Source organism: Salmo salar, unplaced genomic scaffold (assembly GCF_905237065.1).
Source record: "Salmo salar unplaced genomic scaffold, Ssal_v3.1, whole genome shotgun sequence".
Lineage (NCBI taxonomy): Eukaryota > Metazoa > Chordata > Actinopteri > Salmoniformes > Salmonidae > Salmo > Salmo salar.
This window is the reverse complement of record NW_025548476.1, coordinates 324,688-348,995: the sequence shown is the minus strand read 5'-3', so window position 1 is coordinate 348,995 and position 24,308 is coordinate 324,688. Positions and strand designations below refer to the sequence as shown.

The window sequence follows — 24,308 nt, the reverse complement described above, 5'->3', positions numbered from 1 at the left end:
AACATATTAACATGGCAACATACTAACATACTAACATGGCAACATACTAACATGGCAACATACTAACATGGCAACATACTAACATACTAACATACTAACATACTAACATGGCAACATACTAACATACTAACATGGCAACATACTAACATGGCAACATACTAACATACTAACATGGCAACATACTAACATGGCAACATACTAACATACTAACATGGCAACATACTAACATAACTAACATGGCAACATACTAACCTGGCAACATACTAACATACTAACATGGCAACATACTAACATGGCAACATACTAACCTGGCAACATGGCAACATACTAACATGGCAACATACTAACATGGCAACATACTAACATACTAACATGGCAACATACTAACATACTAACATGGTAACATACTAACATACTAGCATACTAACATACTAACATGGCAACATACTAACATACTAACATGGCAACATACTAACATACTAACATGGCAACATACTAACATACTAACATGGCAACATACTAACATACTAACATACTAACATGGCAACATACTAACATGGCAACATACTAACATGGCAACATACTAACCTGGCAACATGGCAACATACTAACATGGCAACATACTAACATACTAACATGGCAACATACTAACATGGCAACATACTAACATGGCAACATGGCAACATACTAACATGGCAACATACTAACATGGCAACATACTAACATACTAACATGGCAACATGGCAACATACTAACATGGCAACATACTAACATACTAACATGGCAACATGGCAACATACTAACATGGCAACATACTAACATGGCAACATGCCAACATACTAACATGGCAACATACTAACATGACAACATACTAACCTAGCAACATGGCAACATACTAACATGGCAACATACTAACCTGGCAACATGGCAACATACTAACATGGCAACATACTAACATGGCAACATACTAACCTGGCAACATGCCAACATACTAACATGACAACATACTAACCTAGCAACATGGCAACATACTAACATGGCAACATACTAACCTGGCAACATGGCAACATACTAACATGGCAACATACTAACATGGCAACATACTAACCTGGCAACATGGCAACATACTAACATGGCAACATACTAACATGGCAACATACCAACATACTAACATGGCAACATACTAACATGGCAACATACTAACATGGCAACATACTAACATACTAACATGGCAACATACTAACATGGCAACATACTAACATACTAACCTGGCAACATGGCAACATACTAACATGGCAACATACTAACATGGCAACATACTAACATGGCAACATACTAACCTGGCAACATGGCAACATGGCAACATACTAACATGGCAACATACTAAGCTGGCAACATGGCAACATGGCAACATACTAACATGGCAACATGGTTTGAGACTCTTTCTTTGGCAGACAGACAGACAGACAGACAGACAGACAGACAGACAGACAGACAGACAGACAGACAGACAGACAGACAGACAGACAGACAGACAGACAGACAGACAGACAGACAGACAGACAGACAGACAGAGTAGCCCTGCTATGGCCCTCTCACCCCAGACTAGGATGTCAGCCCTGGACTCATCCAAACCCACAGAAAGACTAGGATGTCAGCCCTGGACCATCCAAACCCACAGAAAGACTAGGATGTCAGCCCGGACTCGTCCAGACCTACAGAAAGACTAGGATGTCAGCCCTGGACTCGTCCAGACACCACAGAAAGACTAGGATGTCAGCCCTGGACTCGTCCAGACCTACAGAAAGACTAGGATGTCAGCCTGGACTCGTCCAGACCTACAGAAAGACTAGGATGGCAGCCTGGACTCATCCAGACCCACAGAAAGACTAGGATGTCAGCCCTGGACTCGTCCAGACCCACAGAAAGACTAGGATGTCAGCCCTGGACTTGTCCAGACCTACAGAAAGACTAGGATGTCAGCCTGGACTCGTCCAGACCTACAGAAAGACTAGGATGTCAGCCCTGGACTCGTCCAGACCTACAGAAAGACTAGGATGTCAGCCCTGGACTCGTCCAGACCTACAGAAAGACTAGGATGTCAGCCCTGGACTCATCCAAACCCACAGAAAGACTAGGATGTCAGCCTGGACTCGTCCAGACCTACAGAAAGACTAGGATGTCAGCCTGGACTCGTCCAGACCTACAGAAAGACTAGGATGTCAGCCCTGGACTCGTCCAGACCTACAGAAAGACTAGGATGTCAGCCCTGGACTCGTCCAGACCTACAGAAAGACTAGGATGTCAGCCCTGGACTCGTCCAGACCTACAGAAAGACTAGGATGTCAGCCCTGGACTCGTCCAGACCTACAGAAAGACTAGGATGTCAGCCCTGGACTCGTCCAGACCTACAGAAAGACTAGGATGTCAGCCCTGGACTCGTCCAGACCTACAGAAAGACTAGGATGTCAGCCCTGGACTCGTCCAGACCTACAGAAAGACTAGGATGTCAGCCCTGGACTCGTCCAGACCTACAGAAAGACTAGGATGTCAGCCCTGGACTCGTCCAGACCTACAGAAAGACTAGGATGTCAGCCCTGGACTCGTCCAGACCTACAGAAAGACTAGGATGGCAGCCCTGGACTCGTCCAGACCTACAGAAAGACTAGGATGTCAGCCCTGGACTCGTCCAGACCTACAGAAAGACTAGGATGTCAGCCCTGGACTCGTCCAGACCTACAGAAAGACTAGGATGTCAGCCCTGGACTCGTCCAGACCTACAGAAAGACTAGGATGGCAGCCCTGGACTCGTCCAGACCTACAGAAAGACTAGGATGTCAGCCCTGGACTCGTCCAGACCTACAGAAAGACTAGGATGTCAGCCTGGACTCGTCCAGACCTACAGAAAGACTAGGATGTCAGCCCTGGACTCGTCCAGACCTACAGAAAGACTAGGATGTCAGCCTGGACTCGTCCAGACCTACAGAAAGACTAGGATGTCAGCCCTGGACTCGTCCAGACCTACAGAAAGACTAGGATGTCAGCCCTGGACTCGTCCAGACCTACAGAAAGACTAGGATGTCAGCCCTGGACTCGTCCAGACCTACAGAAAGACTAGGATGTCAGCCCTGGACTCGTCCAGACCTACAGAAAGACTAGGATGTCAGCCCTGGACTCGTCCAGACCTACAGAAAGACTAGGATGTCAGCCCTGGACTCGTCCAGACCTACAGAAAGACTAGGATGTCAGCCCTGGACTCGTCCAGACCTACAGAAAGACTAGGATGTCAGCCCTGGACTCGTCCAGACCTACAGAAAGACTAGGATGTCAGCCCTGGACTCAGTACTTTGTTGAAGCACCTGTGGCAGCGATTACAGCCTCAAAACTTCTTGGATATGACACTACAAGCTTGGCACACCAGTATTTGGGGAGAATCTTGCATTCTTCTCTGCAGATTCTCTCAAGCTCTGTGATGTTAGATCGGGTTCAAGTCCGGGTTCTCGCTGGGCCACTCATGGACATTCAGAGACTTGTCCCAAAGCAACTCCTGTGTTGTCTTGGCTGTGCGCTTAGGGTCGTTGTCCTGTTGGAAGGTGAACCTTGGCCCCAGTCTGAGGTCCTGAGCGATCTGGAGCAGGTTTTCATCAAGGATCTCTCTGTACTTTGCTCTGTTCATCTTTCCGTCAATCCTGTCTAGTCTCCCCGTCCCTGCCGCTGAAAAACATCCCCACAGCATGATGCTGCCACCACCATGCTTCACCGTAGGGATGGTGCCAGGTTTCCTCCAGACGTGACGCTTGGCATTCAGGCCAAAGAGTTCACTCTTGGTTTCATCAGACCAGAGAATCTTGTTTCTCATGGTCTGAGAGTCTTTAGGTGCCTTTTGGCAAACTCCAAGTGGGCCTGCCTGTGACTTCTACTGAGGAGTGGCTTCCGTCTGGCCACTCAACCATAAAGGCATGACTGGTGTCCTGCAGAGATGGTTGGATTCCTGCAGAGATGGTTGTCCTTCTGGAAGTTTCTCCCACTGGTGGACTCAATCAAGTTGTAGAAACATCTCAAGGATGATCAATTGAAACAGGATGCACCTGAGCTACATTTTGAATCTAAGAGCAAATGGTCTGAATACTTATGTAAATAAGGTTTCTGTTTTTTCTTTTTAATAAATTCGCTAACATTTCTACAAACCTGTATTCGCTTTGTCATTATGGGGTAATGTGTGTAGATTGATGAGGAAAAATTTTTATTTAATCAATTTTAGAATAAGCCTGTAATGTAACAAAGTCTGGAAAAATTCAAGGCTTCTGAATATTTTCCCGAATGCACTGTATGAGGGAGGCAGGGAGAGAAAGAGAGAAAGAGAGAAAGAGAGACAAAAACCTCAATTCGCATCAATCCTGTAGTCTTACCAACTTCACTTCTTCAAGCACAGAGTTGTGTGTGAATGTGCCGACATTTTACTCAACGATTCAACCATTAGGAACATGTTCTTCTACACCTGCATTGTTCTGTTATAATCTATAACCGGCACAGCCAGAAGAGGACTGGCCATCCCTCATAGCCTGGTTCCTCTCTATGTTTCTTCCTAGGTTTTGGCCTTTCTAGGGAGTTTTTCCTAGCCACCGTGCTTCTACACCTGCATTGCTTGCTGTTTGGGGTTTTAGGCTGGGTTTCTGTACAGCACTTTGAGATATCAGCTGATGTAAGAAGGGCTATATAAATACATTTGATTTGATTTGTGTTCTAAGAAGTGGTTAAAAACGGCACACTACATGTCACTGAGTGGCAATTCTAATGAGCGCTGAAACACTAGGCAGGTTCTATGAACATATGTGTTTGTGGGTTTGCCTTGTTATTGTGTGCATATGTGGGGAGTGGGTGTATGACTGTATAACAGGCATATTGTTTTTCCATTCCACCCTGGCAACACATTCTCACATTTACACCGCAACCTCAAAACGGAAGGCAAGTCAATATCAATTTACAGTTAAAACAAGGCAGAATGCTTTGATCACGCCAGTTAAATTGAATCCTTTGAGCCTGATGTACAAAGAGCTGCTCATGCATATGTAAAGATAACACTAGTTAGCACCATCACCACCACCAAGTCAAACCATTTGAAATATGCTATTCAATTTGCTTTTCACAGATCTCACTTTCTGGTAATTTCTTCTGTGTTTACCAGGAAGGTGAAACAGGTGAAACTCTGTCTACTGTGTTGTTTTACTAACAGCAGGATCATTCTTAGAGCTGTGGTTATTAGAGTTGTGAGGAGAGATGAGAAAGAGGGTGACTGGCAGAGGCAGAGAGAGAAACAGAGAGAGAGAAACAGAGAGAGAAACAGAGAGAGAGAAACAAAGAGAGAGAGAGAGAGAGAGAAGGGAGAGAGAGAGAGAGAGAGAGAGAGAGAGAGGAAGAGAGAGAGAGAGAGAGAGAGCAATAGAAGTGTATAGGTAGAGGTTATACTGTATGTCACCTGACTCCCTCATTGAGGATGTAGAGGTCATTCTCTCCCAGGTCTTTCCTCTGGAACACAGCTATCACCGCATTGTGGATGCTGCAGGAACACACACACACACACACACACACACACACACACACACACACACACACACACACACACACACACACACACACACACACACACACACACACACACACACACACACACCCGGGGGTGTTAGAGTACAGCAGGGGAGAAAGGAGCTGCAGCAAACAAACAAACAAACAAACAATACAATAGAGAGATGATCAGAACATACAGTCTAGTTATCAATCACACAATACATTCACATCCCCACAGCCATCCATCCATCTAGCCAGCCATCCATCCATCCCCACAGCCATCCATCCATCTAGCCAGCCATCCATCCATCCCCACAGCCATCCATCCCACCACCATCCCCACAGCCATCCATCCCTAGCCAGCCATCCATCCATCCCCACAGCCATCCATCCATCCTAGCCAGCCATCCATCCATCCCCACAGCCATCCATCCATCTAGCCAGCCATCTATCCATCCCCACAGCCATCCATCCATCCCCACAGCCATCATCCATCCATCCCCACAGCCATCCATCCATCCCCACAGCCATCCATCCATCCCCACAGCCATTCATCCATCTAGCCAGCCATCCATCCATCCCCACAGCCATCCATCCATCCCCACAGCCATCCATCCATCTAGCCAGCCATCCATCCATCCCCACAGCCATCCATCCATCTAGCCATCCATCCATCCCCACAGCCATCCATCCCCACAGCCATCCATCCATCCATCTAGCCAGCCATCCATCCAGCCAGCCATCCATCCATCTAGCCAGCCATCCATCCATCCCCACAGCCATCCATCCATCCATCCATCTAGCCAGCCATCCATCCCCACAGCCAGCCATCCATCCCACAGCCATCCATCCATCCCCACAGCCATCCATCCCCACAGCCATCCATCCATCTAGCCAGCCATCCATCCATCCCCACAGCCATCCATCCAGCCAGCCATCCATCCATCCCCAGCCATCCATCCATCTAGCCAGCCATCCATCCATCCCCACAGCCATCCATCCATCCCCACATCCATCTATCCATCCATCCAGCCATCTATCCATCCACACTGCCAGTCATCTATCCATCCATCCAGCCATCTGTCAATCCATCCAGCCATCTATCATCCACACAGCCAGCCATCTATCCATCCATCCATCCATCCATCCATCCATCCATCCATCCTTCAATCTAGCGTTCGCTACCCTTAGTCAATGCTCATGTATTCATTAACCACAGCATCATAACCATTAACTCAATACCGTCTAGTGATGGTGCTGGGGGTTGACACATAATGACATTAAATTAACTAACATTTCCATAACCTCAATTAGCCCATGAGTTGACCTGCTAGGGTGTTAGTTCATCTCAGGCTAGGGACGCCCTGGGCTAGTCATATCAAGTTCAGTAATGATTCACCCTTTAACTACATGGGAGCTAGCTATAATAATGAATCAGACTGAATCACTCATAATGTCAACTATTGTATAGATCTGATGCTGGAACGTCCAGCTAACTCAGAGTCCATCATCTTCACGTATTTTCCGTACTACAGCACCATTGTTGATGTGTTTTGAGTAAAAATAAACACTTATCCTTTCGTTGACCGCTGTTTTTATAAAAGGTGAAAAATACAAGCAAAGGGCTGTCATAAATATTGCACAAGCCACTTCTGAAGTAAACTACACTTCTTATTCCTACACTGTAGTGTACTGTACACGTGCTGTAAATGTACTGTAAACGTGATGTAAATGTGCTTTAAATGTTCTGTAAACGTGCTGTAAATGTGCTGTAAATGTACTGTAAACGTGCTGTAAATGTGTCGTAAATGTACTGTAAATGTACTGTAAACATGCTGTAAATGTGTCGTAAATGTACTGTAAATGTACTGTAAACGTGCTGTAAATGTCGTAAATGTACTGTAAACGTACTGTAAATGTGCTTTAAATGTTCTGTAAATGTGCTTTAAATGTTCTGTAAACATGATGTAAATGTACTGTAAATGTACTGTTAACGTGATGTAAATGTGCTTTAAATGTTCTGTAAATGTGCTTTAAATGTTCTGTAAATGTACTGTAAACGTGCTGTAAATGTGTCGTAAATGTACTGTAAATGTACTGTAAACATGCTGTAAATGTGTCGTAAATGTACTGTAAATGTACTGTAAACGTGCTGTAAATGTCGTAAATGTACTGTAAACGTACTGTAAATGTGCTTTAAATGTTCTGTAAATGTGCTTTAAATGTTCTGTAAATGTGCTTTAAATGTTCTGTAAACATGATGTAAATGAACTGTAAATGTACTGTTAACGTGATGTAAATGTGCTTTAAATGTTCTGTAAATGTGCTTTAAATGTTCTGTAAATGTACTGTAAACGTGATGTAAATGTGCTTTAAATGTTCTGTAAACATGATGTAAATGTTCTGTAAATGTACTGTTAACGTGATGTAAATGTGCTTTAAATGTTCTGTAAACATGATGTAAATGTTCTGTAAATGTACTGTTAACGTGATGTAAATGTGCTTTAAATGTTCTGTAAACGTGCTGTAAACGTGCTGTAAACGTGCTGTAAACGTGCTGTAAACGTACTGTAAACGTGCTAGTATATATGATGTGACTAGTGGAAGTCTTGTTAGTTATTCAGAGTTCTCTGCTCAGTTATATTTAGGTCATCACGTAGCACACTGATCCCAGGTCTGCAACACAGTCTGTAAGTCACTGAGGAATGAATGACCTTTCTGATTTGGGAAGTTGCTTTATGAGACTAGGAATAGTGATGGCAGTAATGCTTATAGTAATGCTTATTCAGTGTGACATTCTCAAGGAAATCCCAGAGAGAGACGTGTAGATCTCAGAGTACAGGACAGGGACATAGACAGAGCTGTGTAGATCTCAGAGTACAGGACAGGGACATAGACAGAGCTGTGTAGATCTCAGAGTACAGACAGGGACATAGACAGAGCTGTGTAGATCTCAGAGTACAGGACAGGGACATAGACTGAGCTGTGTAGATCTCAGAGTACAGGACAGGGACATAGACTGAGCTGTGTAGATCTCAGAGTACAGGACAGGGACATAGAGCTGTGTAGATCTCAGAGTACAGGACAGGGACATAGAGCTGTGTAGATCTCAGAGTACAGACAGGGACATAGACAGAGCTGTGTAGATCTCAGAGTACAGGACAGGGACATAGAGCTGTGTAGATCTCAGAGTACAGGACAGGGACATAGACAGAGCTGTGTAGATCTCAGAGTACAGGACAGGGACATAGAGCTGTGTAGATCTCAGAGTACAGGACAGGGACATAGAGCTGTGTAGATCTCAGAGTACAGGACAGGGACATAGAGCTGTGTAGATCTCAGATTACAGACAGGGACATAGAGCTGTGTAGATCTCAGAGTACAGGACAGGGACATAGACTGAGCTGTGTAGATCTCAGAGTACAGGACAGGGACATAGAGCTGTGTAGATCTCAGAGTACAGGACAGGGACATAGAGCTGTGTAGATCTCAGAGTACAGACAGGGACATAGAGCTGTGTAGATCTCAGAGTACAGGACAGGGACATAGACTGAGCTGTGTAGATCTCAGAGTACAGGACAGGGACATAGACAGAGCTGTGTAGATCTCAGAGTACAGACAGGGACATAGAGCTGTGTAGATCTCAGAGTACAGGACAGGGACATAGACAGAGCTGTGTAGATCTCAGAGTACAGGACAGGGACATAGAGCTGTGTAGATCTCAGAGTACAGGACAGGGACATAGACAGAGCTGTGTAGATCTCAGAGTAAAGGACAGGGACATAGAGCTGTGTAGATCTCAGAGTACAGACAGGGACATAGACTGAGCTGTGTAGATCTCAGAGTACAGGACAGGGACATAGACTGAGCTGTGTAGATCGCAGAGTACAGGACAGGGACATAGAGCTGTGTAGATCTCAGAGTACAGACAGGGACATAGACTGAGCTGTGTAGATCTCAGAGTACAGGACAGGGACATAGACTGAGCTGTGTAGATCGCAGAGTACAGGACAGGGACATAGAGCTGTGTAGATCTCAGAGTACAGACAGGGACATAGACTGAGCTGTGTAGATCTCAGAGTACAGGACAGGGACATAGACACAGAGCCGACTGACTGACAAACAACCACATCTCTGGCCTTTCTAACGGTCAGTGGAGTTTCACAACAAGGAAGGAGCAAGTACAGTACCTCCTGTTCACTGACTGACACAAAGCAGGGTGAGACACACACACACACACACACACACACACACACACACACACACACACACACACACACACACACACACACACACACACACACACACACACACACACACACACACACACACACACACACACACACACACACACACACACACACACACACACACACACACACAAAGAGTGTAGACTACAGTACCTGTTCCAGGTGGCGTTAGCCCCAGCTTTTCTCTGCTGTGTCCCTCTCTCCTCCAAGGCTGCCTTGTCACTCTTCCCCAGGTCACTGAGGCTGGGGGAACTCATCAACTTCAACCTATGGAGAGTCCTCATGGTCAGAACACAACTCAAGACACACAGAGAGAGAGAGAGAGCTCAGTGCTCTCAGGCTCAGACTACAGGAAGAACTATGCTCACAGAGATAGAGAGAGAGGAAGAGAGAGGGAGAGGAAGAGCGATAAGGCAGGGGGAAGAGAGAGAGAGAAGTTTCACGCAATAGAGAGAGAGAAAAAGAGAGAAAGGCGTCCCTCCCGCAAGATGCAGTATACCCCCACACTCCTTACATCTCTCTCTCCTCCTTTCTCTCTCTCTCTCTCTCTCACACTCTCTGCACTGCTCTTCAGGCAGGGAGGCAATCTGTCTCTGATTGGCAGGGAGGCAGTCTGTCTCTGATTGGCGGGAGTTGCCGTGTGACCCTGCTGGTTATTATAGTGTTTTGTAGACAAACCAACTCCTCTCTCCTGCTGCTGTGCAGTGAATATCCCTTCTGTTTCTCTCTCCTGCTGCTGTGCAGTGAATATCCCTTCTGTTTCTCTCTCCTGCTGCTGTGCAGTGAATATCCCTTCTGTTTCTCTCTCCTGCTGCTGTGCAGTGAATATCCCTTCTGTTTCTCTCTCCTGCTGCTGTGCAGTGAATATCCCTTCTGTTTCTCTCTCCTGCTGCTGTGCAGTGAATATCCCTTCTGTTTCTCTCTCCTGCTGCTGTGCAGTGAAAATCCCTTCTGTTTCTCTCTCCTGCTGCTGTGCAGTGAATATCCCTTCTGTTTCTCTCTCCTGCTGCTGTGCAGTGAATATCCCTTCTGTTTCTCCCTCCTGCTGCTGTGCAGTGAATATCCCTTCTGTTTCTCTCTCCTGCTGCTGTGCAGTGAAAATCCCTTCTGTTTCTCTCTCCTGCTGCTGTGCAGTGAATATCCCTTCTGTTTCTCTCTCCTGCTGCTGTGCAGTGAATATCCCCTTCTGTTTCTCCCTCCTGCTGCTGTGCAGTGAATATCCCTTCTGTTTCTCTCTCCTGCTGCTGTGCAGTGAATATCCCTTCTGTTTCTCCCTCCTGCTGCTGTGCAGTGAATATCCCTTCTGTTTCTCTCTCCTGCTGCTGTGCAGTGAATATCCCTTCTGTTTCTCTCTCCTGCTGCTGTGCAGTGAATATCCCTTCTGTTTCTCTCTCCTGCTGCTGTGCAGTGAATATCCCTTCTGTTTCTCTCTCCTGCTGCTGTGCAGTGAAAATCCCTTCTGTTTCTCTCTCCTGCTGCTGTGCAGTGAATATCCCTTCTGTTTCTCTCTCCTGCTGCTGTGCAGTGAATATCCCTTCTGTTTCTCTCTCCTGCTGCTGTGCAGTGAATATCCCTTCTGTTTCTCCCTCCTGCTGCTGTGCAGTGAATATCCCTTCTGTTTCTCTCTCCTGCTGCTGTGCAGTGAATATCCCTTCTGTTTCTCTCTCCTGCTGCTGTGCAGTGAATATCCCTTCTGTTTCTGTTACTCTCTCTTTCTCAATCTCCATACATATAAAGTAAGTACATATAGACATGTTGTAATCACACACACATACACACACACACAAACACACAAACACAAACACTCTCAAAGCACCTCTGTGTTAGAGAGGTCTCCCTCCTCTCACTGCCCTGTTCCTCTGTGTTAGAGAGGTCTCCTCCTCTCACTGCCCTGTTCCTCTGTGTTAGAGGGTCTCCTCCTCTCACTGCCCTGTTCCTCTGTGTTAGAGAGGTCTCCTCCTCTCACTGCCCTGTTCCTCTGTGTTAGAGAGGTCTCCTCCTCTCACTGCCCTGTTCCTCTGTGTTAGAGAGGTCTCCTCCTCTCACTGCCCTGTTCCTCTGTGTTAGAGAGGTCTCCTCCTCTCACTGCCCTGTTCCTCTGTGTTAGAGAGGTCTCCTCCTCTCACTGCCCTGTTCCTCTGTGTTAGAGAGGTCTCCTCCTCTCACTGCCCTGTTCCTCTGTGTTAGAGAGGTCTCCTCCTCTCACTGCCCTGTTCCTCTGTGTTAGAGAGGTCTCTCCTCCTCTCACTGCCCTGTTCCTCTGTGTTAGAGAGGTCTCCTCCTCTCACTGCCCTGTTCCTCTGTGTTAGAGAGGTCTCCTCCTCTCACTGCCCTGTTCCTCTGTGTTAGAGAGGTCCTCTTCTCACTGCCCTGTTCCTCTGTGTTAGAGAAGTCTCCTCCTCTCACTGCCCCTGTTCCTCTGTGTTAGAGAGGTCTCCTCCTCTCACTGCCCTGTTCCTCTGTGTTAGAGAGGTCTCCTCCTCTCACTGCCCTGTTCCTCTGTGTTAGAGAGGTCTCCTCCTCTCACTGCCCTGTTCCTCTGTGTTAGAGCGGTCTCCTCCTCTCACTGCCCTGTTCCTCTGTGTTAGAGAGGTCTCCTCATCTCACTGCCCTGTTCCTCTGTGTTAGAGAGGTCCTCCTCCTCTCACTGCCCTGTTCCTCTGTGTTAGAGAGGTCCTCCTCTCACTGCCCTGTTCCTCTGTGTTAGAGAGGTCTCCTCCTCTCACTGCCCTGTTCCTCTGTGTTAGAGAGGTCTCCTCCTCTCACTGCCCTGTTCCTCTGTGTTAGAGAGGTCTCCTCCTCTCACTGCCCTGTTCCTCTGTGTTAGAGAGGTCTCCTCCTCTCACTGCCCTGTTCCTCTGTGTTAGAGAGGTCCTCCTCTCACTGCCCTGTTCCTCTGTGTTAGAGAGGTCTCCTCCTCTCACTGCCCTGTTCCTCTGTGTTAGAGAGCTCATAGCCCCGTTATCCCCCGTCAGTTCAGGTGAATGTCAAGGACTAACTTATTTTACCAGCATCTCCTCCACTGCTGGTGTCTCTGCTACTCTGGTACTCTCTGCTACTCTACTCTGCTACTCTCTGCTACTCTCTGCTACTCTCTGCTACTCTCTGCTACTCTCTGGTACTCTCTGGTACTCTCTGCTACTCTCTGCTACTCTCTGCTACTCTCTGGTGTCTCTGCTACTCTGGTGAGGAACAGATAGTCACGAAACCGTGTGTGTGTGTGTGTGTGTGTGTGTGTGTGTGTGTGTGTGTGTGTGTGTGTGTGTGTGTGTGTGTGTGTGGACGTGTTTAACTATACTTGGGGGGACCAGAAGTCCTCATAAGAATACTAAACAAACAAAAATTGGACCAACTGGAGACATTTTGTTGGTCCCCACAAGATCAAATGCTATTTCTAGAGGGTTTAGGGTTAAGGTTAGAATTAGGTCTAGGGTTAGGAGCTAGGTTTAGTTTTAGGGTTAGGTTAGCAGCTAGGGTTAGGAGCTAGGGTTAGGTTTAGGGTTAAGGTTAGGTTTTAGGTTAGGGTAAGGAAAATAGGATTTTGAATGGTACTGAACTATATGTCACCACAAGGTTAACTACGTAAGACTGTGTGTGTATCTATGTCAGTCTCATAAGAGCGGACAGAACCAAATCATAGCCCCCACACTGGAGTTGGTCTGGTCAGGGAAGAGGGACCGAGTGCTTTCACACCCCGACAGGCAGGAACAATGACTACAACCACAAATGGAGAAGCAAGACTTCTCAGCCCAGAGTGGGATGACTGTACACTACTGACCAACTACTGAGTGGCTGACTAACAGGTTGATACTCATACTGAGAATGAACTGGTGTCACGGAGATTTAAAGTCACTCAAAAGCCTACAGTCATAAACTCATCAATCAACAGACCACATGACTGTGTAAATGTAACAGGAACAACTAGAACACATAATCACTATAAACAGTACTTACTCCACTAAATAGATTGGTACATAGTATCCCCACTCCATGATGCAGCATTGATGTAGGACAGAGGTGAAGACAAACTACAGCCATCCAGACAGGACGGGGTTAAGTTTCACACTCCTCCCTCCCCTCCTCCTCTACTTCCTCCTCCTCCTCCTCCCCTCTCCCCTCCTCCTCTCCTCCCTCCCCTCCCTCCTCCTCCCCTCTCCTCCTCTCTCCCCTCCTCCTCTACTTCCTCCTCCCCTCCCCTCCTCCTCCCCTCTCCCCTCTTCCTCTACTTCCTCCTCCTCTCTCCTCCTCCCCTCCTCCTCCTCTACTTCCTCCTCCCCTCTCCCCTCCTCCTCTCCTCTCTCCCCTCCTCCCCTCCTCCTCCTCTACTTCCTCCTCCCCTCTCCCTTCCTCCTCTCCCCTCCTCCTCTCCTCTCTCCTCCAGACTGCACCAGCCAAACTAAGCCCTGTGAGGGCCAGTGAGTACCAGCTAATGATATACAAAGGATCTATTCAGCCCAGCCTGACGAAGGGGGAACGTTTTAAAGGTGACAAACATATTTACTCTCCCTCTGTGTTCAGGAGAAGAGTGTGTGTGTATGTGTGTGTATGTGTGTGTGTGTGTGTCTTGTTTTGTTTGTGCCACAAGCTCAATACATTACCTTAACTACACAGCAGCATATTTCACTACTCTCCTCTATTAAAACCCACACTGCAGCTTAAAGAGAGAATGATATAGATAGAGAGGGAGAGAGATAGATAGACATACTGTAGAATGTTTCAGGGTCTATAGACAACATACTGTAGAACGTTTCAGGGTCTATAGACAACATACTGTAGAACGTTTCAGGGGTCTATAGACAACATACTGTAGAACGTTTCAGGGTCTATAGACAACATACTGTAGAAACGTTTCAGGGTCTATAGACAACATACTGTAGAACGTTTCAGGGTCTATAGACAACATACTGTAGAACGTTTCAGGGTCTATAGACAACATACTGTAGAACGTTTCAGGGTCTATAGACAACATACTGTAGAACGTTTCAGGGTCTATAGACAACATACTGTAGAACGTTTCAGGGTCTATAGACAACATACTGTAGAACGTTTCAGGGTCTATAGACAACATACTGTAGAACGTTTCAGGGTCTATAGACAACATACTGTTTCAGGGGATTGTACAAAGACGAAGATATTCAGAGAGGTCAATATTGTAAATTGTACTCTACTCAATGTTCTGTGCCACTATGCAAGGTAAAAAAACTAGGGCAATATCAAAATCCCATCTCACCCCATCCAAAAACAACAGTTAAATGTATTCAAAAGCAGTTGGCCTATGCAATATAGAACTAAATGTACGATAGAAGTTGACAGTGATGCCAGGTCTGTCCCACAGGGAAACACTAGTAGCAGTGTGTGTGTGTCTGTGTGTCTGTGTGTTTGCCTGCATTCAGGCTAGATGCTAAGCATGCTGGGAGCTCTTTGAGGGTGCTCAGGGCGTTTTCCATTGGCCCTCATCTCCTCCTCACCAGGGTCCCGCTCACCAACAGGAGATGTTCTCAAACAGGAAATGAAAATGAGTGTTCTTACATGGAAGTACAGATAGAGGTTAAAATGTTGCTACAGCTGCTTCTCACCCTGCACTGTTTATGACAACACTACAAGGCTATTTCTCTTCTATATAACTGACCCCGCATCTGTGAAACCTGTAGCATGTGGGTACACTATTAACAAAACCTCAAGTGGCCTGCTAGCTCCTGTCGAAGAGATACCTTCAGCTGGGCATCTCTGGCACCGCCCACGCTTGGATTGCGTCCTACCTGACAGGTCGCTCCTACCAGGTGGCGTGGCGAGAATCTGTCTCCGCACCACGTGCTCTCACCACTGGTGTCCCCCAGGGCTCTGTTCTTGGCCCACTCCTATTCTCGCTATACACCAAGTCACTTGGCTCTGTCATATCCTCACATGGTCTCTCATATCATTGCTATGCAGATGACACACAATTAATCTTCTCCTTTCCCCCTTCTGACAACCAGGTGGCGAATCGCATCTCTGCATGTCTGGCAGACATATCAGTGTGGATGACGGATCACCACCTCAAGCTGAACCTCGGCAAGACGGAGCTGCTCTTCCTCCCGGGGAAGGACTGCCCGTTCCATGATCTCGCCATCACGGTTGACAACTCCCTTGTGTCCTCCTCCCAGAGTGCTAAGAGCCTTGGCGTGACCCTGGACAACACCCTGTCGTTCTCCACTAACATCAAGGCGGTGACCCGATCCTGTAGGTTCATGCTCTACAACATTCGCAGAGTACGACCCTGCCTCACACAGGAAGCGGCGCAGGTCCTAATCCAGGCACTTGTCATCTCCCGTCTGGATTACTGCAACTCGCTGTTGGCTGGGCTCCCTGCCTGTGCCATTAAACCCCTACAACTCATCCAGAACGCCGCAGCCCGTCTGGTGTTCAACCTTCCCAAGTTCTCTCACGTCACCCCGCTCCTCCGCTCTCTCCACTGGCTTCCAGTCGAAGCTCGCATCCGCTACAAGACCATGGTGCTTGCCTACGGAGCTGTGAGGGGAACGGCACCTCCGTACCTTCAGGCTCTGATCAGGCCCTACACCCAAACAAGGGCACTCCGTTCATCCACCTCTGGCCTGCTCGCCTCCCTATCTCTGAGGAAGCACAGTTCCCGCTCAGCCCAGTCAAAACTGTTCGCTGCTCTGGCACCCCAATGGTGGAACAAGCTCCCTCACGACGCCAGGACAGCGGAGTCAATCACCACCTTCCGGAGACACCTGAAACCCCACCTCTTCAAGGAATACCTGGGATAGGATAAGGTAATCCTTCTAACCCCCCTTAAAAGATTTAGATGCACTATTGTAAAGTGGTTGTTCCACTGGATATTATAGGTGAATGCACCAATTTGTAAGTCGCTCTGGATAAGAGCGTCTGCTAAATGACTAAAATGTAAATGTAAAAAATGTCGAAAAAGTCTAAATATTATCTCCTGTTTTGTACACAAGAGATGCAACCCAGCTGGGCCGGTGTCGCCAGGGCTGTAGCTCTGTTCTCCTCGGATTAGGAAAGTCTTGCCGAGTTTCAGTCGGAAATGGTCCAACATTCCTGAGTTTCCCACCGTCTGTATGTCTGCTCTGAGGAGATCATTACCATTACCAACCTCAGCCTCCAACACACACACACACACACACACACACACACACACACACACACACACACACACACACACACACACACACACACACACACACACACACACACACACACACACACACACACACACACACCAGCCTCCATGACGCTTCCGTCCCTCCCGCTGTCCTGGACGAGCCCCTGGAATGTGGTCCCATTTGAAATGTAATCAGGGAGACTTGTGTTTACGTCTTGGACTCTGACGGCGATTACACATCATTTATCTTACTAATCCATGTATTTGTGTTGAATAGGAGCGCTGTCCGTACTGTAGACCAACATCACACATTAACCTTGTTAAGAATGTCTGTTTCTCTATGGCACATCTCCTTCAACTCTTTAACCACACACACACACACACACACACACACACACACACACACACACACACACACACACACACACACACACACACACACACACACACACACACACACACACACACACACACACACACACACACACACACACACACAGAGAGAGAGCGAGAGTAAACACAACCACCTCAGTTGTTATGTTTAATATAAAGGCAGCTGAGCAGCAGACAACATATCCCTGACTCAACACATTCTCTGTAATGTGATTTAGTGGGGCTGGGTAAAAACTCACTGCTGTCTACACACCAGCTATACAGGGACACACCTGACATAGTTACAGGCCCTTCAGCCTTCAAACATTACCATCTGACATTTATGAAGCTCTTATTTGTCCCGGAAACTTCCCCCAGAGAGAGGGAGGGAGAAAGAGATAGGGAGCGAGAGAGATACAGAGAGAGATAGAGAGATAAAGAGAGAGAGAAGACCCAACTAAATCCTGAGAAAACAAAAATATAATTACTTGGCACATTGGAAAGAATTTACCAAAAAACAGAGCAAGCTGGAATGCTACTTGGCAGAATACCTGACCACTGTGACTGACCCAAAATTAAGAAAAGCTTTGACTATGTACAGACTCAGTGAGCATAGCTTTGCTAATGAGAAAGGCCGCCGTAGGCAGACCTGGCTCTCAAGAGAAGACAGGCTATGTGCACACTGCCCACAAAATGAGGTGGAAACTGAGCTGCACTTCCTAACCTCCTGCCAAATGTATGACCATATTAGAGACACATATTTCCCTCAGATTACACAGATCCACAAAGAATTACAAAACAAATCCAATTTTGATAAACTCCCATAACTATTGGGTGAAATACCACAGTGTGACATCACAGCAGCAAGATTTGTGACCTGTTTCCACAAGAAAAGGTCAACCAGTGAAGAACAAACACCATTGTAAATACAACCCATATTTATGTTGATTTATTTTCCCTTTTGCACATTGAAATGTATTTATTCCTTTGAAACTTGTGAGTGTAATGTTTACTGTTCATTTTATCCATTTCACTTCCTTTGGCAATGTAAACACGTTTCCCATGCCAATAAAGCCTCTTGAATTGACTTGAGAGACACAGAGAAACAGAGAAAAATTATTCTGAGAGAGAGAGAGAGAGAGAGAAATTATTCTGAGAGAGAGAGAGAGAGAGAGACAGAGAGAGAGATTGAGAGCTGCGGGATAACAGAGAGTCTTGAGGTAGTGTACAGAATAGAACAGTACCTGGGCCAGAATAGAACAGTACCGGGTCAGATATCTTCGAATAGAACAGTACCTGGGTCAGAATAGACCTGTCTCGGGCCAGAATAGAACAGTACCTGGGCCAGAATAGAACAGTACCTGGCCAGAATAGATCTGTACCTGGGTCAGAATAGAACAGTACCTGGGTCAGAATAGAACAGTACCTGGGCCAGAATAGAACAGTACCTGGGTCAGAATAGATCCGTACCTGGGTCAGAATAGAACAGTACCTGGGCCAGAATAGATCCGTTCCTGGGCCAGAATAGAACAGTACCTGGGCCAGAATAGAACAGTATCTGGGCCAGAATAGAACAGTCTGGCCAGAATAGAACAGTACCTGGGCCAGAATAGAACAGTACCTGGGCCAGAATAGAACAGTACCTGGGTCAGAATAGATCCGTACCTGGGTCAGAATAGAACAGTACCTGGGCCAGAATAGATCCGTACCTGGGCCGAGAATAGAAGCCAGTATCTGGGCCAGAATAGAACAGTACCTGGGCCAGAATAGAACAGTACCTGGGCCAGAATAGAACAGTACCTGGGTCAGAATAGATCCGTACCTGGGTCAGAATAGAACAGTACCTGGGCCAGAATAGATCCGTTCCTGGGTCAGAATAGAACAGTACCTGGGCCAGAATAGAACAGTACCTGGGCCAGAATAGATCCGTACCTGGGTCAGAATAGAACAGTACCTGGGTCAGAATAGAACAGTACCTGGGTCAGAATAGAACAGTACCTGGGCCAGAATAGATCCGTACCTGGGCCAGAATAGAACCGTACCTGGGCCAGAATAGAACAGTACCTGGGCCAGAATAGATCCGTACCTGGGTCAGAATAGAACAGTACCTGGGCCAGAATAGATCCGTACCTGGGCCAGAATAGATCCGTACCTGGGCCAGAATAGAACAGTACCTGGGCCAGAATAGATCCGTACCTGGGTCAGAATAGAACAGTACCTGGGCCAGAATAGATCCATACCTGGGTCAGAATAGATCCGTACCTGGGTCAGAATAGAACAGTACCTGGGTCAGAATAGATCCGTACCTGGGTCAGAATAGAACAGTACCTGGGCCAGAATAGATCCGTTCCTGGGCCAGAATAGAACAGTACCTGGGCCAGAATAGAACAGTATCTGGGCCAGAATAGCTGGGCAGAACAGTACCTGGGCCAGAATAGAACAGTACCTGGGCCAGAATAGAACAGTACCTGGGCCAGAATAGATCCGTACCTGGGTCAGAATAGAACAGTACCTGGGTCAGAATAGAACAGTACCTGGAGTATAGCCTACCTGGAATGAAAATGAACCATAGGAAAAGCATCCTCCATTCGCTATTTAAGTGCATAAATTAGATGTATTTTCCCGCTGCTCCTGTTTCCAGACAGGTGATTATAATGGTCCATTCTAAATCAAAACAAATGTCCCACATATATTATTTAATATACGTAAAGACAAGATGAAATCAATTATAGTCTGATGGGTGACAATATTAGCATATCACATGTGAATGATATATATATATTATTAATTGATAAACAATGCCTTTTTTGCGACTTTTTGAATCAGTCTCACACCTCGTGTAGCCTAGCCCATAGGCCTATATGTTTTAATAAGGTTAGTATCACACCTCATGTAGCCTAGCCCATAGGCCTATATGTTTAATAAGGTTAGTATCACACCTCATGTAGCCTAGCCCATAGGCCTATATGTTTAATAAGGTTTATATCACAACTAAAGTGGCCAAATAACTTGTTAAAATGAAGCGGGTGTAGAGCCTAACTGACATACATAAGCAGAGCGTGAGTTTCATGTTTGGGAAGATTTTCACCATAAAAATGCACCTTTATAATAAAAGCATTACATTCATAATTGCATTTGCAGTAATGGAACATACACGCTTACAGCCTACTGCCGTGTGTGTGTTGCTGCACTTATAATGTGAAGAAATAGCCTAAACGTTAGCCCAACAGATGTTAGCCCAACAGATGTTAGCCCAACAGATTAGCCCAACAGATGTTAGTCCAACACATGTTAGCCCAACAGATGTTAGCCCAACAGATGTTAGCCCAACAGATGTTAGTCCAACAGATGTTAGCCCAGTTAGCCCAACAGATGTTAGCCCAACAGATGTTAGCCCAACAGATGTTAGCCCAATATCTTCAGCTAAACATTCTGATCTGGTCCGTCAGCCACATTGCAAAAATACATTTTTGTGATGCTAGTGGTTGTGATGCTAGTGGTTGTATTAATTTGGGATGCTAGTGGTTGTGATGCTAGTGGTTATATTAATTTGGGATGCTAGTGGTTGTATTAATTTGGGATGCTAGTGGTTATATTAATTTGTGATGCTAGTGGTTGTATTCATTTGGGATGCTAGTGGTTATATTAATTTGGGATGCTAGTGGTTGGGATGCTAGTGGTTATATTAATTTGGGATGCTAGTGGTTGGGATGCTAGTGGTTATATTAATTTGGGATGCTAGTGGTTATATTAATTTGGGATGCTAGCGGTTGTATTAATTTGGGATGCTAGTGGTTATATTAATTTGGGATGCTAGTGGTTGGGATGCTAGTGGTTATATTAATTTGGGATGCTAGTGGTTGTATTAATTTGGGATGCTAGTGGTTATATAAATTTGGGATGCTAGTGGTTGGGATGCTAGTGGTTATATTAATTTGGGATGCTAGTGGTTGTATTAATTTGGGATGCTAGTGGTTGTATTAATTTGGGATGCTAGTGGTTATATTAATTTGGGATGCTAGTGGTTATATTAATTTGGGATGCTAGTGGTTGTATTAATTTGGGATGCTAGTGGTTGTGATGCTAGTGGTTGTATTAATTTGGGATGCTAGTGGTTATATTAATTTGGGATGCTAGTGGTTGGGATGCTAGTGGTCATATTAATTTGGGATGCTAGTGGTTGTATTAATTTGGGATGCTAGTGGTTGTGATGCTAGTGGTTGTATTAATTTGGGATGCTAGTGGTTGTGATGCCAGTGGTTATATTAATTTGGGATGCTAGTGGTTGTGATGCTAGTGGTTATATTAATTTGGGATGCTAGTGGTTGTGATGCTAGTGGTTGTATTAATTTGGGATGCTAGTGGTTATATTAATTTGGGATGCTAGTGGTTGGGATGCTAGTGGTTGTATTAATTTGGGATGCTAGTGGTTATATTAATTTGGGATGCTAGTGGTTGTATTAATTTGGGATGCTAGTGGTTGTGATGCTAGTGGTTATATTAATTTGGGATGCTAGTGGTTGTATTAATTTGGGATGCTAGTGGTTGTATTAATTTGGGATGCTAGTGGTTGTGATGCTAGTGGTTGTATTAATTTGGGATGCTAGTGGTTGTGATGCTAGTGGTTGTATTAATTTGGGATGCTAGTGGTTGTGATGCTAGTGGTTGTATTAATTTGGGATGCTAGTAGTTGTATTAATTTGGGATGCTAGTGGTTATATTAATTTGGGATGCTAGTGGTTGTGATGCTAGTGGTTGTATTAATTTGGGATGCTAGTGGTTGTGATGCTAGTGGTTGTATTAATTTGGGATGCTAGTAGTTGTATTAATTTGGGATGCTAGTGGTTATATTAATTTGGGATGCTAGTGGTTGTGATGCTAGTGTTTGTATTAATTTGGGATGCTAGTAGTTGTATTAATTTGGGATGCTAGTGGTTGTGATGCTAGTGGTTGTGATGCTAGTGGTTATATTAATTTGGGATGCTAGTGGTTATATTAATTTGGGATGCTAGTGGTTGTGATGCTAGTGGTTGTATTAATTTGGGATGCTAGTGGTTGTGATGCTAGTGGTTGTATTAATTTGGGATGCTAGTGGTTGTGATGCTAGTGGTTGTGATGCTAGTGGTTATATTAATTTGGGATGCTAGTGGTTGTATTAATTTGGGATGCTAGTGGTTGTATTAATGTGGGATGCTAGTGGTTGTGATGCTAGTGGTTATATTAATTTGGGATGCTAGTGGTTGTATTAATTTGGGATGCTAGTGGTTATATAAATTTGGGATGCTAGTGGTTGGGATGCTAGTGGTTATATTAATTTGGGATGCTAGTGGTTGTGATTCTAGTGGTTATATTAATTTGGGATGCTAGTGGTTATATTAATTTGGGATGCTAGTGGTTATATTAATTTGGGATGCTAGTGGTTGTGATGCTAGTGGTTGTGATGCTAGTAGTTATATTAATTTGGGATGCTAGTGGTTGTGATGCTAGTGGTTATATTAATTTGGGATGCTAGTAGTTGTGATGCTAGTGGTTGTATTAATTTGGGATGCTAGTGGTTGTGATGCTAGTGGTTATATTAATTTGGGATGCTAGTGGTTGTGATGCTAGTGGTTGTGATGCTAGTGGTTATATTAATTTGGGATGCTAGTGGTTGTGATGCTAGTGGTTATATTAATTTGCGATGCTAGTGGTTGTGATGCTAGTGGTTGTATTAATTTGGGATGCTGGTGGTTATATTAATTTGGGATGCTAGTGGTTATATTAATTTGGGATGCTAGTGGTTGTATTAATTTGGGATGCTAGTGGTTGTATTAATTTGGGATGCTAGTGGTTATATTAATTTGGGATGCTAGTAGTTGTGATGCTAGTGGTTATATTAATTTGGGATGCTAGTGGTTGTGATGCTAGTGGTTATACTAATTTGGGATGCTAGTGGTTGTATTAATTTGGGATGCTAGTGGTTATATTAATTTGGGATGCTAGTGGTTATATTAATTTGTGATGCTAGTGGTTGTATTAATTTGGGATGCTAGTGGTTGTATTAATTTGGGATGCTAGTGGTTGTGATGCTAGTGGTTATATTAATTTGGGATGCTAGTGGTTGTATTAATTTGGGATGCTAGTGGTTGTATTAATTTGGGATGCTAGTGGTTGTGATGCTAGTGGTTATATTAATTTGGGATGCTAGTGGTTGTAATGCTAGTGGTTATATTAATTTGGGATGCTAGTGGTTATATTAATTTGGGATGCTAGTGGTTATATTAATTTGGGATGCTAGTGGTTGTATTAATTTGGGATGCTAGTGGTTGTGATGCTAGTGGTTATATTAATTTGGGATGCTAGTGGTTGTGATGCTAGTGGTTATATTAATTTGGGATGCTAGTGGTTGTATTAATTTGTGATGCTAGTGGTTGTGATGCTAGTGGTTGTGATGTTAGTGGTTATATTAATTTGGGATGCTAGTGGTTATATTAATTTGGGATGCTAGTGGTTGTGATGCTAGTGGTTGTATTAATTTGTGATGCTAGTGGTTGTGATGCTAGTGGTTGTGATGCTAGTGGTTATATTAATTTGGGATGCTAGTGGTTGTATTAATTTGGGATGCTAGTGGTTGTGATGCTAGTGGTTGTATTAATTTGGGATGCTAGTGGTTATATTAATTTGGGATGCTAGTGGTTGTATTAATTTGGGATGCTAGTGGTTGTGATGCTAGTGGTTATATTAATTTGGGATGCTAGTGGTTATATTAATTTGGGATGCTAGTGGTTATATTAATTTGGGATGCTAGTGGTTATATTAATTTGGGATGCTAGTGGTTGTATTAATTTGGGATGCTAGTGGTTGTATTAATTTGGGATGCTAGTGGTTGTGATGCTAGTGGTTGTATTAATTTGGGATGCTAGTGGTTGTGATGCTAGTGGTTGTATTAATTTAGGATGCTAGTGGTTGTATTAATTTGGGATGCTAGTGGTTGTATTAATTTGGGATGCTAGTGG

General features: G+C 45.2%; 1 pseudogene; it reads right to left on the bottom strand.

Moving 5' to 3' along the window:
• LOC123733087 (proline-rich protein 5-like) overlaps positions 1-24,308 on the bottom strand; it is a 66,404-nt pseudogene that overhangs the window by 30,597 nt on the left and 11,499 nt on the right.